The sequence below is a fragment of the Myotis daubentonii genome, chromosome 13 (assembly GCF_963259705.1).
Source record: "Myotis daubentonii chromosome 13, mMyoDau2.1, whole genome shotgun sequence".
Lineage (NCBI taxonomy): Eukaryota > Metazoa > Chordata > Mammalia > Chiroptera > Vespertilionidae > Myotis > Myotis daubentonii.
In genome coordinates this window covers 2,855,188-2,867,395 of record NC_081852.1, presented here as the reverse complement: position 1 = coordinate 2,867,395, position 12,208 = coordinate 2,855,188, and the positions used below count along the sequence as shown (strand labels likewise).

Here is a 12,208-nt window from a genome sequence, read left to right as displayed (position 1 = left end):
TAGGACCAACCAGGCCAGCAGGGAGGGGGGAGTTGGGAGAGACCTGGCAGGCAGCGGGGGGCAGTTAGGGGCAACTAGGCCAACAAACAGAGGCAGTGAAGAGCGATCAGGCTGGCTGCGGGGGGCAGTTAGGGGTGGCCAGGCAGGCAGCAGGTGAGCAATTAGGAGCCAGCAGTCCAGGATTGTGAGAAGGATGTCTAACTGCCAATTTAACCCTCACACCCACACAAGATGGTGTAAACCAGCAGTCATACATCCTCCAAGGGGTCCCGGATTGGAGAGGGTGCAGGCTGGGCTGAGGGGAACCCACCCCCCCCTTGCACAAATTTTGTGCACTGGGCCTCTAGTAGTCAATAATATTGTAATGGGAGGAAGAACCAAGATGGCAGCATATGTAAAGGCACATCCTCCCACAACCACATTAAAATTACAACTAAAATTCAGAACAACCATCATTCAGAACTACCTGAAATCTAGATGAATGGAAACCCTGCAACTAGAGACTAAAAGAGGAAATCACACTGAGACTGGTAGGAGGGGAGGAAGCACAGAATGGGCTGGTCTGACACCCACTGTGCTGTTTTTTTTCATTGTTGTTGTTGTTTTAAACACATCTTTATTGATTTCAGAGAGGAAGGGAGAAGGAAAGAGAGAAACATCAGTGATGAGGGAGCATCGCTGATTGGCTGCCTCCTGCACATCCCCTACTGGGGACCAAGACCGCAACCCAGGCCTGTGCCCTTGACTAGAACCAAACCCAGGACCCTTCAGTCCACAGGCTGATGCTCTATCCACTGAGCCAAACCGGCTAGGGCTCCACTGTGCTGTTTTTAATCGAAGGCATGTCTTGGCTGTGGAGGCCTCCCGTGAGGAGTAAGGGGTCCCTGCCCCACACCAGAATAGTCAGCCCAGCGTTCCAGAGTTGGGAAAAGAAGACCCTGTAACTTCAGGCTGTAAAAACCAGCGGGGATTGAGGGTGAGAAGGCAGCTGAAGACACAGGCAGTTTCTCTTAAAGAGCTGGTGCATGGACTTACTTGGACTCCCTCTGAGCTCCAGACCAGGGACAGCAGCTTGAAAGCATCCAGGGACATACAGGAAGGAACTAAATTGTCTAGCATGAGGGCAAGAGGTGGGGCAGCTTTCTCCAAGACAAAAGTGCTTGCAGAGGTCACTGTTTCTATGCTGAAACCTCCCCCACCACAGAGCTGACTGGCAGGCACCATATCTGAGTTTCCATCAGCCTGACCCACACTGTCTGCCCCACCCTGGTGATTTCCCCCTTGACCTTTTCCTCCCTAAAGATAACATCTAGGCCTCAGTTGTATTTTAGCTCCAAGCCCAGAAAAGCAGCATGACCAGACAAGTGAGGGCCTTGGCTGCCTCAGGACCAGCCTCATTGACTAATGACCCCCTACCCTGGAACCCACCAATTTGCAGCCCCACCTAAGCTGTCTGCAGTGGCTTTTCCATCTGAATGACCTGAACTGGCTCAGGCTTCAGATTTTCCTAAAAATCTCTCAAATAAGTAGCAGCTGGACTCAGTGTGCCCCATACCTCTGGATAAGTGGCCCCAGGCCTGGCACTAGCAACAGCTTGCCAAGGTTCACAGGTTGGTATCTCCTGAGGACCTCCAAGCCCAGAGCAAGTAGCAGCCACCTGCAGATCACTCTATTGTGCCAGAAGGCCCAGGCAGAGAATAGGCAGTGCCTGACTTTATACCTCTCATGAGGCCCCAGAATCAGTGCACCCAGTAGACAGCTTCAGACCATAGCAGGTTAACTCTAACACATCCACAAGCAACACACTCAAGGGGCAGACTGAGTGAGCACCAAAGCCCCACAGAGGCAAGTCCTGCTGCATAGGGGTGTCTCCTGCACAGCAGCTCTTCTGCTGTAGTCACATCTGGTCCTCACAGCCCATTGGCCTGGGGGGTCAACTCCTCCCAGTGATGCCAACAGCAATCAAGGCTCAACTACAACAGGACAGTACACACAGACCACACAGGGTTGCAACTAGAGTACCCAGCTCAGGTGACCGGGGAGGCTAAGCCACTGGGCCCTACAGGACATCTACTACACAAGGCACTCTGGGAGACATAGCTGCTCTACCTAAAACATAGAAACATAGGGAAGCAGCTAAAATGCAGAGACAAAGAGAAATGAAAGAACAGAAGCAATCTCCAGAAAAAGAACTAAATTAAATGAAGCAAGCAAACTACTGGACACTGCCGGGAGCCGGTCCATCCTTGCTGTTTCAAGGGACCTGGCATATATAAGCATACGGTTCTTAATATGTTTGCTCACCTTCTTGGCGCTGTGTTTTAACCAAGGTCACCTCTCCGAGAAAGGTTGAATCCCCAGGTAGGGATTTTCCCCTGAAGTTAGGGAGGGGATGAAACTCCTTAACTAAGTGCCAGGCGGGTAGTTAATCAATTTAACTACAAACAATCATGCTTAAGCTACATAATCTTTACTCCCTGGAATGGAGATAAGAAACGCCCTAACCTTTGTAATAGAGATTGATAGGATTGAATCAACTGGTATAAATACAGATGTAACAAGACAGAAAGAGACAGAACTTAGGAGACAGGGCTTGGAAGACAGGACCAAGAGAGACAGAGCCTAGGCACAGAACCTACACAGAACGTTCTCTAGAGACAGAAGAACTTCGCTGGCGAGAGCATGCCGGAGGATCCTGGACAGGGACTGGCCTCAGAGCCTGGAGGCGGAGCCTGGAGAGAGCATGGCTGGGGATCCTGGACTGAACCTGACTGCGGAGATTGGCAGGAGAGCCTGACTGGAACCTGGTGACTGAACCTGACTGGCGAACCTGGACAGAACCTCTCTGGAGATCCTAAGCAGAACCTCTCTGGAGATCCAGACCAGAACTTGGCTGGAGATCCTGGCTGGAGATCCTGGCTAGGCTGCTGATGAACTGAACACTGTCTCCGAGTCTTTCCCTCTTCGCCGACTCCGTCCACGCCTTTGGGGACCCCTGGACCCGCTGGGGCTGGACCCCGGCAGGACACAGAGTTCAAAACATTGGTTATAAGGTTGCTCAAGGATCTTAATGAGAGCTTCAAGGAACTTAGTGAGGATGTCAAGGAACTTAGAATTTCAAGGTTCTCAGTGAGAATGAAAGGGCGAGGACTACGCCCTCCACCTTGCCCCAGGGTAAGGGCTATGCCCTCCATCTTACCTTGGCCATGTGCTCAGCAAGGCTTCTTCCCCGAAGCCAAGCCACTGCTGGCCACGCCCAGGGTTTCTCTGGACTGGCCAAGGATAGTTAAGGGAAGTGCACGCCATCACTATGACCACATCCTGTGTAATGAGACACCGACTGGCGCCTGGCCAATCGGCAGGGCCCACAGTCCTTTCTCCTCCCCTTGCCTCAGCCCCCTATAAAGCCTCTCTCCACACAGAGTTCTCTCTCTCGGCCACTGGAGCTTACCGTTGCATCGGTGAGTGTGGCAGGGGAGCCAAACCCGGGTTTGAAATGAATGACTCTTTGCTTTTGCATCGGACTGACGGGCTCCCTGGGGGTCTTGGGAACTTTGAAATCTGGGCACAACAAGAACACCAAAGACATGAAAAAGGATCAGTCAGAAATGAAGGATACATGAACTGAAATGAACAAAAATTTACAGGGAATCAAAAGCAGATTAGAGGATTCTAAGAATCAAATCAGCAATTTGGAATATAAGAAAGCAACAAACAACTAATCAGAGAGCAAGAAGAAAAAAGAATCCAAAAATATGAAGGTAGTGTAAGAATCCTCTAGGACAGTGGTTCTCAACCTTCCTAATGCCACAACCCTTTAATACAGTTCTTCATGTTGTGGTGACCCCCAACCATAAAATTATTTTCATTGCTACTTCATAACTGTAATGTTGATACTGTTACGAATTGTAATGTAAATATCTGATATGCAGGATGTATTTTCATTGTTACAAATTGAACATAATTAAAGCATAGTGATTAATCACAAAAACTATGTAATTATATATTGTTTTCCAATGGTCTTAGGCGACCCCTGTGAAAGGGTCGTTCGACCCCCAAAGGGGTCGCGACCCACAGGTTGAGAACCGCTGCTCTAGGACAACTTCAAGCATACTAACATTCACATCATGGGGGTGCCAGAAGGAGAGTGGAGAGAGCAAGAAATTGAAAACCTATTGAAAAAAATAATGATGGAAAACTTCTCCACCTGGTGAAAGAAATAGAACTACAAGTCCAGGAAGCTCAGAGTCCCAAACAAGAGAAACCCAAAAAGGCTCACACCAAAACACATCATAATTATAATGCCAAGAGTTAAAGACAGAGAGAGAATCTTAAGAGCAGCAAGAGAAAACCAGTTAGTTACCTACAAAGGAGCTCCCATATGACTATCAGCTAATTTCTCAACAGAAACGTTGCAGGCCAGAAGGGAGTGGCAAGAAATATTCAAGGTGATGAAAAGCAAGGACCTACAACCCAGCAAAGCTATCATTTGGAATTGAAGGTCAGATATACAGCTTCATAAACAGGAAAAAAACTAAAGGAGTTCATCACCACCAAACCAGTATTATATAAAATGTTGAAGGGTCTTTTTTAAGAAAAAAAAAAAAGGAATTAAAAACAACAAAATGGCAATAAACACATATCTATCAACAATTAAATCTAAAATTCAAAATAAAAGAGCAAGGAATCTAATGAACAAAATAAACTGATGAATAAAATAGAACTAGAGGCATGGAAACATTGAACAGACTGGTAATATCAGAAGGAAAGCGGATGAGGGGAAGGGATTAACCAAAGAACTTATATTCATATTAGTGCCCTGGTGCACAGATTCGTAGACAGTGAAAGGTAAATAATTAGAAGGTGGCCGGCAGGGCGGGACTGGGCAAGACAGGCTGGATACACTCTGGAGCCAACTTCCTGCGGCCCTCCCCAGCCAGTTGCACCTGGGGCGTTGCCTCAGCTCAAAGGGCGTCTGCAGTGTGAGCAGGGTCCCTCCGGCAGGTGAGGTCCCTCAGCCTGGCCTGCGGGGATTGGGCTGAAACCAGCTCTCTGACATCCCCCAGGGGTCCTGAATTGCAAGAGGGCAGTTCTCGGGTGATGCACCCGGAATCAGGCTCCCACCTCTCATGAGTAATCCCATCCCAAACAATTACTTATTCTAGCACTTTCCATAGAACTTTCTGATAATGAAAATATTCTATATCTTTCCTGTCCAATACAGTAGTCACTAGCCACATGTAGTTATTGAGTACATATGGTGAGGGTGACTAAGGAACTGAATTTTTATTTTTATTTAATTTTAACTCATTTAAATAGTTACATGTGGCTAGAGGCTATCATAATACACAAACAAACAAACAAAAAAAGAATTTATCCTCTCCTGTCTTTTCAAATCTTGCTATTATTTCTAGAAAAAAAAAAAGCCTGTTGTTTATTTTTATTCCATTTTATGAATCACAAAATGTGCCTGAGGAAGACAGATAAGGCTTGAAAAAGAGATAAATCAGATAAAAATAGCTTCTTATAAGAAACTTTTAAATAAAACTAGATGTAATAAATAAAAGTTGCAAGAGTAAGAAGAGTACAAAGAGTATCTGTATAGTCTTTATCCAGATTTACTTGTTGTTAATATTTTATGCCATTTGGTTACCATTTGCTCTCTTGCATAAAATATAAAAATATGTATTTCCATATGTATTTCTTAAGAATAAGAATTTTTTTAATGTAACCACTATACAGTTATGAACTTGACTAAATTTAGCATTGACGCAATAATTTAATCTACCATTTGTATTTCAGTTTCTTTCAGTATCGAAACCAAAAGAGTTATTGCAGGCTATTGAAGTCTCACTTACCTTTAGTTGGAATGACATTAATAGTTCTGACCATTACATTTTCTCCTTTATTATTAAACTAACTATAAAATACTCTTTATTTGAAACCATCTTGTACCACCTTAACACAACTTTCTCATTACTTTTTATGGCCCCCGAAATCACATCTACACACTCATTTGGCTATAATAATGGTCTAGATATAATTTAATATTCTATTTTTAAAATATCATTTTATAAATATTGCCCACATTTCTATCATTACATTTATTGTTAATGGCTACAATGTATTATATTGAACAAATGTGCTACAAATTATTTAACCATGAATTATAGGACCAAAGATTATGAACATCTTTATCCTTCAATATACCACTTTTAAAGTTACCCTAACAAAATGTATATACACAAAGGGGTAAGGGTGAAGAACCATGTCACATGATGAAAAGTACAGCGTTTACAAAACTAAGAGAACATATGACTGGTGCTGTCAAACAGTTTAAAGGGTGTCAGAGAGGGACAGAACTGGGATCAACAGTTGGAAAAAAAAGAAAAGCAGTTTTAAGCCCAAAATAAGAAAATCTTTCAAACTATCAGAATTACCAAACAAGGTCATAGGCTACCACATAAAACACTAAGCTGCCCATCTCTGAAAGCATTCAAAAACAAGCTGACAATCACTTGCCAGAGATGGCGAAGACTCTTGGACAGTAGGATTAGAAGATCTCTCAAGTTTCTTTTCACTCGTGTATTCAAATATTTATTATTCACCTGCTATGATCGTAGCAATGTGCTAGGTATATCTCTCATAATTGATTCTCTGTTCTTTAAAAGGCAGTCTGTAATCCTGGCCATTGAGGCTCAGTTTGTTGAAGCACTGTCCCGTACACCAAAAGGTGGTGGGTTCAATTTCTAGTCAAGGCACATACCCAGATTTTGGGAGGCAACTGATTGATGTTTTTCTCTCATATCAATGTTTCTCTCTCTTCCTTCCTCTCTCTAAAATCAATAAAATAAATGAATAAAAATAAAAGGCAGTCTGAAAGGGGGAGGGGGGGAGGAGGGAGGAAATGCTTTAAAGGAAACTTGGCAGCTGCTCTCTTCCACCACTATCCAACTCTGCCTTCCATTCACACCAAACCACCCAAGGGTCTGTATCACACCATGATCTTTCAGGACTTCTTACCAGGGAACACACTACTCCCTTGGCTCAAAATGCCATTCACCCACCTTGGTCCATCTTGGTAAATCTCTCTGAAACTTTTTCTTTCTGTCTCACCTCCTTCAGAGTGGAGCTCCTAGGCAGAACAATATAAGCCAAAATGATACACACACCCCACTCTCAACTTCAAAATACTACTATACAGAATGTTCAAATAGATTTTCTACAGTAAGTTACACTAGGTGAGAATCTAGTGCCACCCTCATAAATCCTAAAATCATCAGAAAGTAAATAAAGACCAATACTACAGCAAAAGCTAATGTAAATACATATAATACTTGTGCAAAATAGTCACAATACATAAAATTCAATTCTTTTTAAACATGTGCTAAGTCATTTAGAATATAAAGGACTCAAATTTTAAAGTACTTTCTTCTATGAATTTGGACTTTTTAAAATGTTATAAGCAAGACAAATTCTAAAATCTGCTTGAAAACAAAAAAAAATTCAAGAAACTAAGAGCATTTCTATGGTTATATCTGGTTTCAGAAAATAATGATTCTATACTAAACAACTTGTGGTTATGAAACACATTAGACCAGCGGTTCTCAACCTGTGGGTCGCGACCCCTTTGCCGGTCGAACGACCCTTTCACAGGTGTTGCCTAAGTCCATCCTGCATATCAGATATTTACATTATGATTCATAACAGTAGCAACATTACAGTTATGAAGTAGCAACGAAAATAATTTTATGGTTGGGTCACAACATGAGGAACTGTATTTAAAGGGCCAGAAGGTTGAGAACCACTGCATTAGATGATGTAGAAGCACAGTGATTATGTTACCACATCTGCAGATTAGTACATTAGGCCAATATCTTCCAGGAACATAAATAATGATATCAGGAGTCTCTCCTGGGTATTAACTGACAGCTAAATAGCATCTCTTCAGAGTACTACTCAAATAGATTAGCTTACAATTCCCAATAGCAAAGATCTCATTTCTGCCTATTCAGTCTCAAGATCTTCCTATAGTTAACTGCTCCTAACTGATATTTGACTACCAAGCACCAAGTATTACTTTCAAACTTTTAATCTTTTCTTCTAGCTCATTAAGAAAATGTCCTATTAGATCATTTCTGGCACTTAACCTAGCCAGACTTCTATTTCTATACATCTTTTCTTGCTTTTCCCCTCTAATCCTTATAAATCATACCCTTAATCCTTAAGCAAATTTCTTATAAAAAGCAAAAAATATTTACTAACAATGTCATCTAATAAAAATGTTTAGGAAACTGACCTTTAATGGATAAACAGGGATTAGTGGTGTGGCACCCAAAACTATTTTGCCTTTGGCATTCCTACATAATATAACCAACATACAAGCATGTCAAACTTGTTTGCAATGTCCAGGACCAAGCAGAAGGGGCTTTTTACAATGCTCTGCTCAGGAAATTAGAACCTGGCTCGTAAGAAATAGTGAAGGGAATGGAGAGGAAATAGCTCCATCAGCAGGACTTGACAGCTAATGGAAAATGAGGAATAGGAGACAGAAGTCAAGATGATTCCTGGGTTTATAACTTAGGTAACTGAGTGACTGGCACCATCAATAATCAAAATGGGAAAATTAGGTGAATGGAAAAAAAACATGTACTTAATTTTTGATGTTCTAAGTTTCAGGTTTTCTTTATACATAATTTAACTGATTTCAGAGAGGAAGGGTTTTCTTTATATATATTTTAATTGATTTCAGAGAGGAAGGGAGAGGGAAAGAGAGATAGAAACATCAATGATGACAATCATTTATCAGCTGCTTCTTGCATACCCCCTGCTGGGGACCAAGCCTGCAACCCAAGCATGTGCCCTGACTGGGAATTGAATAGTGACCTCTTGGTTCATAGGTCAATGCTCAACCACTGAGCAACACTGGCTAAGCACAGATTTTTCTACTAGACAATCAGATGGGCATTCTAAGTAGCAAACCTAAGGACTAGAAGTGCTCACCAGAAAAATGGGCTTAGGAAATGAACACAGAAAGGAAATCATGAAAAACATGTGTTCAAGAAAGCATGGCAGAATGAAGAAAAAAACAGAAGTCAGCCTGAAACCTCAGGAAGCATGAACATTAGGGATAGGAGTCAGTAAAGATAGCTGAGAAAGAATCTAGACCAGGGGTGGGCAAACCTTTTGACTCGAGGTCCACAATGGGTTCTTAAACTGGACCGGAGGGCCGGAACAAAAGCATGGATGGAGTGTTTGCGTAAACTAATATAAATTCAAAGTAAACATCATTACATAAAAGGGTACGGTCTTTTTATTCAATAGTTTTATTCATTTCAAACAGGCCGGATCCGGCCCGTGGGCCATAGTTTGCCCACGGCTGATCTATACTAATAATAGAGGAATATGCAAATTGTCTGGGACGCCATCATAGTAACAGTAATGATCATACAGCAGGTTGCGTGGGGCAACCAGGCTGGCAGGGGGGTTAGTGAGGGACGACCAAATGACTGAACAGCAGGCTGCGTGGGGTGACCAGACCAGCGGGTGGGGGGTGGGGGGGGAAGGGGGAGAGGGGAGAAGTTGGGGGCGACCAGGCGGGAGAGGGGGGGGGGAGTTGGGGGCAACTAGGGTGGCTGGGGGGGGGGGCGCATTTAGGGGTGATCAGGCAGGCAGGCAGGTGAGCAGTTAGGAACCAGCAGTCCCTGATTGTGAGAGGGATGTCTGACTGCTGGTTTAGGCTGGGATCGGGCCTAAACTGACAGTCGGACATCCCCCAAGGGGTCCTGGATTGGAGAGGGTGCAGGCTGGGCTGAGGGGACCTCACCACCCCCCATGCACAATTTCATGCACTGGGCCTCTAGTAAGTAAAAAAGAGAAATAAGAGTGATATCATAAAGACAAAGAAAGAGAAGGAGTTAAAAACATGGGCATGATCATATAAAAAGTCCACAATGGATTTAATAATTAGGAACTATAACCAAGATACAATTTCAGTAAGTAGAGGAAGCAAGAATAGAACCACTCAAGATTGCTGAGGCTATTTCAGGGAGGGGGAATGGCTCAAACAAACAAGGCAAAAAAGGTAAAGTGTGAAGTGTGTTTAGAATAGAATGTAGAAGAGTTTTGCTGGAATGGAAGGTTCACATAGCAGAAAACAAGAAAGGAAGTTTGTCGGAGTCCATTCATTGTCTTCACTAGCTGAGTTTAGACAGAGACCCCCCAAAAAGCTAGTAGCCCTTGAAAGTCCTAGCAAAGGTCAGAGCTGTGCACCACCCAGTTAATCTAGGAACCACTCAGTTAATCTAGATAACGATAGCTGAAGCAACCTCCCTACCTTTAATCATGTAAATTGCCTAAGGGTGATGTTATGACCTAATCTGTGTGTCATTGAAACCTCCTTACCCTAGGGCTGCCCCAAACAAACCTCCTTACCCTAGGGCTACCCCAAACAAACCTCCTTACCCTAGGGCTACCCCAAACAAACCTCCTTACCCTAGGGCTACCCTAGACTAAATAAAAGGTTGGAGCGGCCTGAGCATCTGTGGAAGTCCTTCGGGACTTGCCCGCCTGGCCCCCAGTATTGCAAAATTATCTCGTGTCTTTTTCTCTCATTTGTTGTGCGGCTCCTCTTTCAGATACCGAACCCTACTCCACACAGAACGTGGAGGGAGTCATACTCGACCGAAGTTTAGGCCAATGACTGCATTCCACATTTTATTCTACTTTTAACTTTATTCTGTGAGCAGGAAGAAGAAAGTCAGGTAGCTTTTCTTTTTTTTTTTTTTTAAAGATAACTACTGTGGTGACTAGCCTCAATTATGAACTGGAATGACAACAGAGTTAAGGCAGGGCAAGCTATTAAGCAGTCCTAAAATTACATAGTAATAAAGGCCTAAATGAGGCTGGCAGTAGCCAAAGTAAGAATTAAGGGATACATGAAAAGATATTCTATGCTCCTTGGATGCTCTAGATATCCCACTGTCCCTATATTATTATACTTACCACCTTATATCATAATCATTTTTGGACTGGGACCCTCTTTCATTCAACCTTTCATCACTAGTACTAACAAGTCAGAAACACTAGAAGTGGCCAAAAAGTGTTTGCTGAATTATAGTAGAACTCAGTAATGATAATATATATAAGTGAGACTTAAAGATACTGCCGAGAATATGCAGATTACATGATACTGTACATAGAAAACCCTAAGGCTCCACCAAAAAACTACCAGATCTAATAAATGAATTTGACAAAGTAGCAGGATATAAAATTAATATACAGAAATCGGTGGCATTTGTATATACCAATTATGAACTCTCAGAAAGAGAAACTAAAAAAACAATCCCATTTACTATTGCAACAGAAAATAATAATAAGGTACCTAGGAATAAGCTTAACTAAGGAGGTAAAAGACCTGTACTCAGAAAACTATAGGACACTGAAGAAAGAAATAGAGGAAGACATAAACAAGTGGATTCATGTACCATGTTCATGGATTGGAAAAATTAACATCATTATAATGTCTATACTACCCAAAACAATCTACAGATTTAATGCAATTCCTATTAAAATACCAATGGCATACTCCACAGAGCTAGAGCAAGTATTCCAAAAATTTATATGAAACCAAAAAAGAATAGCCTTAGCAACCTCGAGAGGGAAAAAACAAAGTTGGAGGGATCACCATACTGGGTATCAAACTATACTACAAAGCCGCAGTAATGAAAACAGCCTGGTACTGCCCTGGCCAGTGTGGCTCAGTTGGCTGCGCACTGTCCTATGCACCAGGAGGTTGCCATTTCCATGCCTGGTCTAGAGTAACTCCGAGGTTGTGGGCTCGATCCTCGGTAGGGAGTGTCCAAGAGGCAGCGGATTGATGTTGTCAAACAAACTGGTACTGCTATCATTACAAGCATATAGATCAATGGAACAGAACTGAGAGCCCAGGTTTTTATGGTCAATTAATATTTGATACAGGAGGCAAGAGCTTATAATGGAGTAAAAAGAGTCTCTTCAATAAATGGTGCTGGGAAAATTGGACAAGTACATGCAAAAAAATGAAACTAAACCACCAACTTACACCATTCACAGGAATAAACTCAAAATATATAAAAGACTTAAATGTAAGTTGCAAAACCATAAAAATCCTAGAAAATAGGCAGTAAAATCTCAGACATCCACCATAGCATAATTTTTGCCAATACAT

At 42.6% G+C, this 12,208-nt stretch overlaps 1 protein-coding gene across 15 annotated transcripts in view; it reads right to left on the bottom strand.

Annotated features, from left to right (window-relative positions):
• The window catches only part of CCSER2 (coiled-coil serine rich protein 2), a 215,282-nt gene that overhangs the window by 181,102 nt on the left and 21,972 nt on the right, over positions 1-12,208 (bottom strand). Inside the window, exon 2 of one of the 15 annotated variants that reach the window (XM_059662015.1) lies at positions 7,068-7,135. The exons of the other annotated variants lie outside the window; for them this stretch is intronic. The gene's annotated coding sequence lies outside the window, so the exon portion shown is untranslated. The remainder of the gene's footprint in view (positions 1-7,067; positions 7,136-12,208) is intronic. 15 annotated transcript variants of the gene reach the window in all.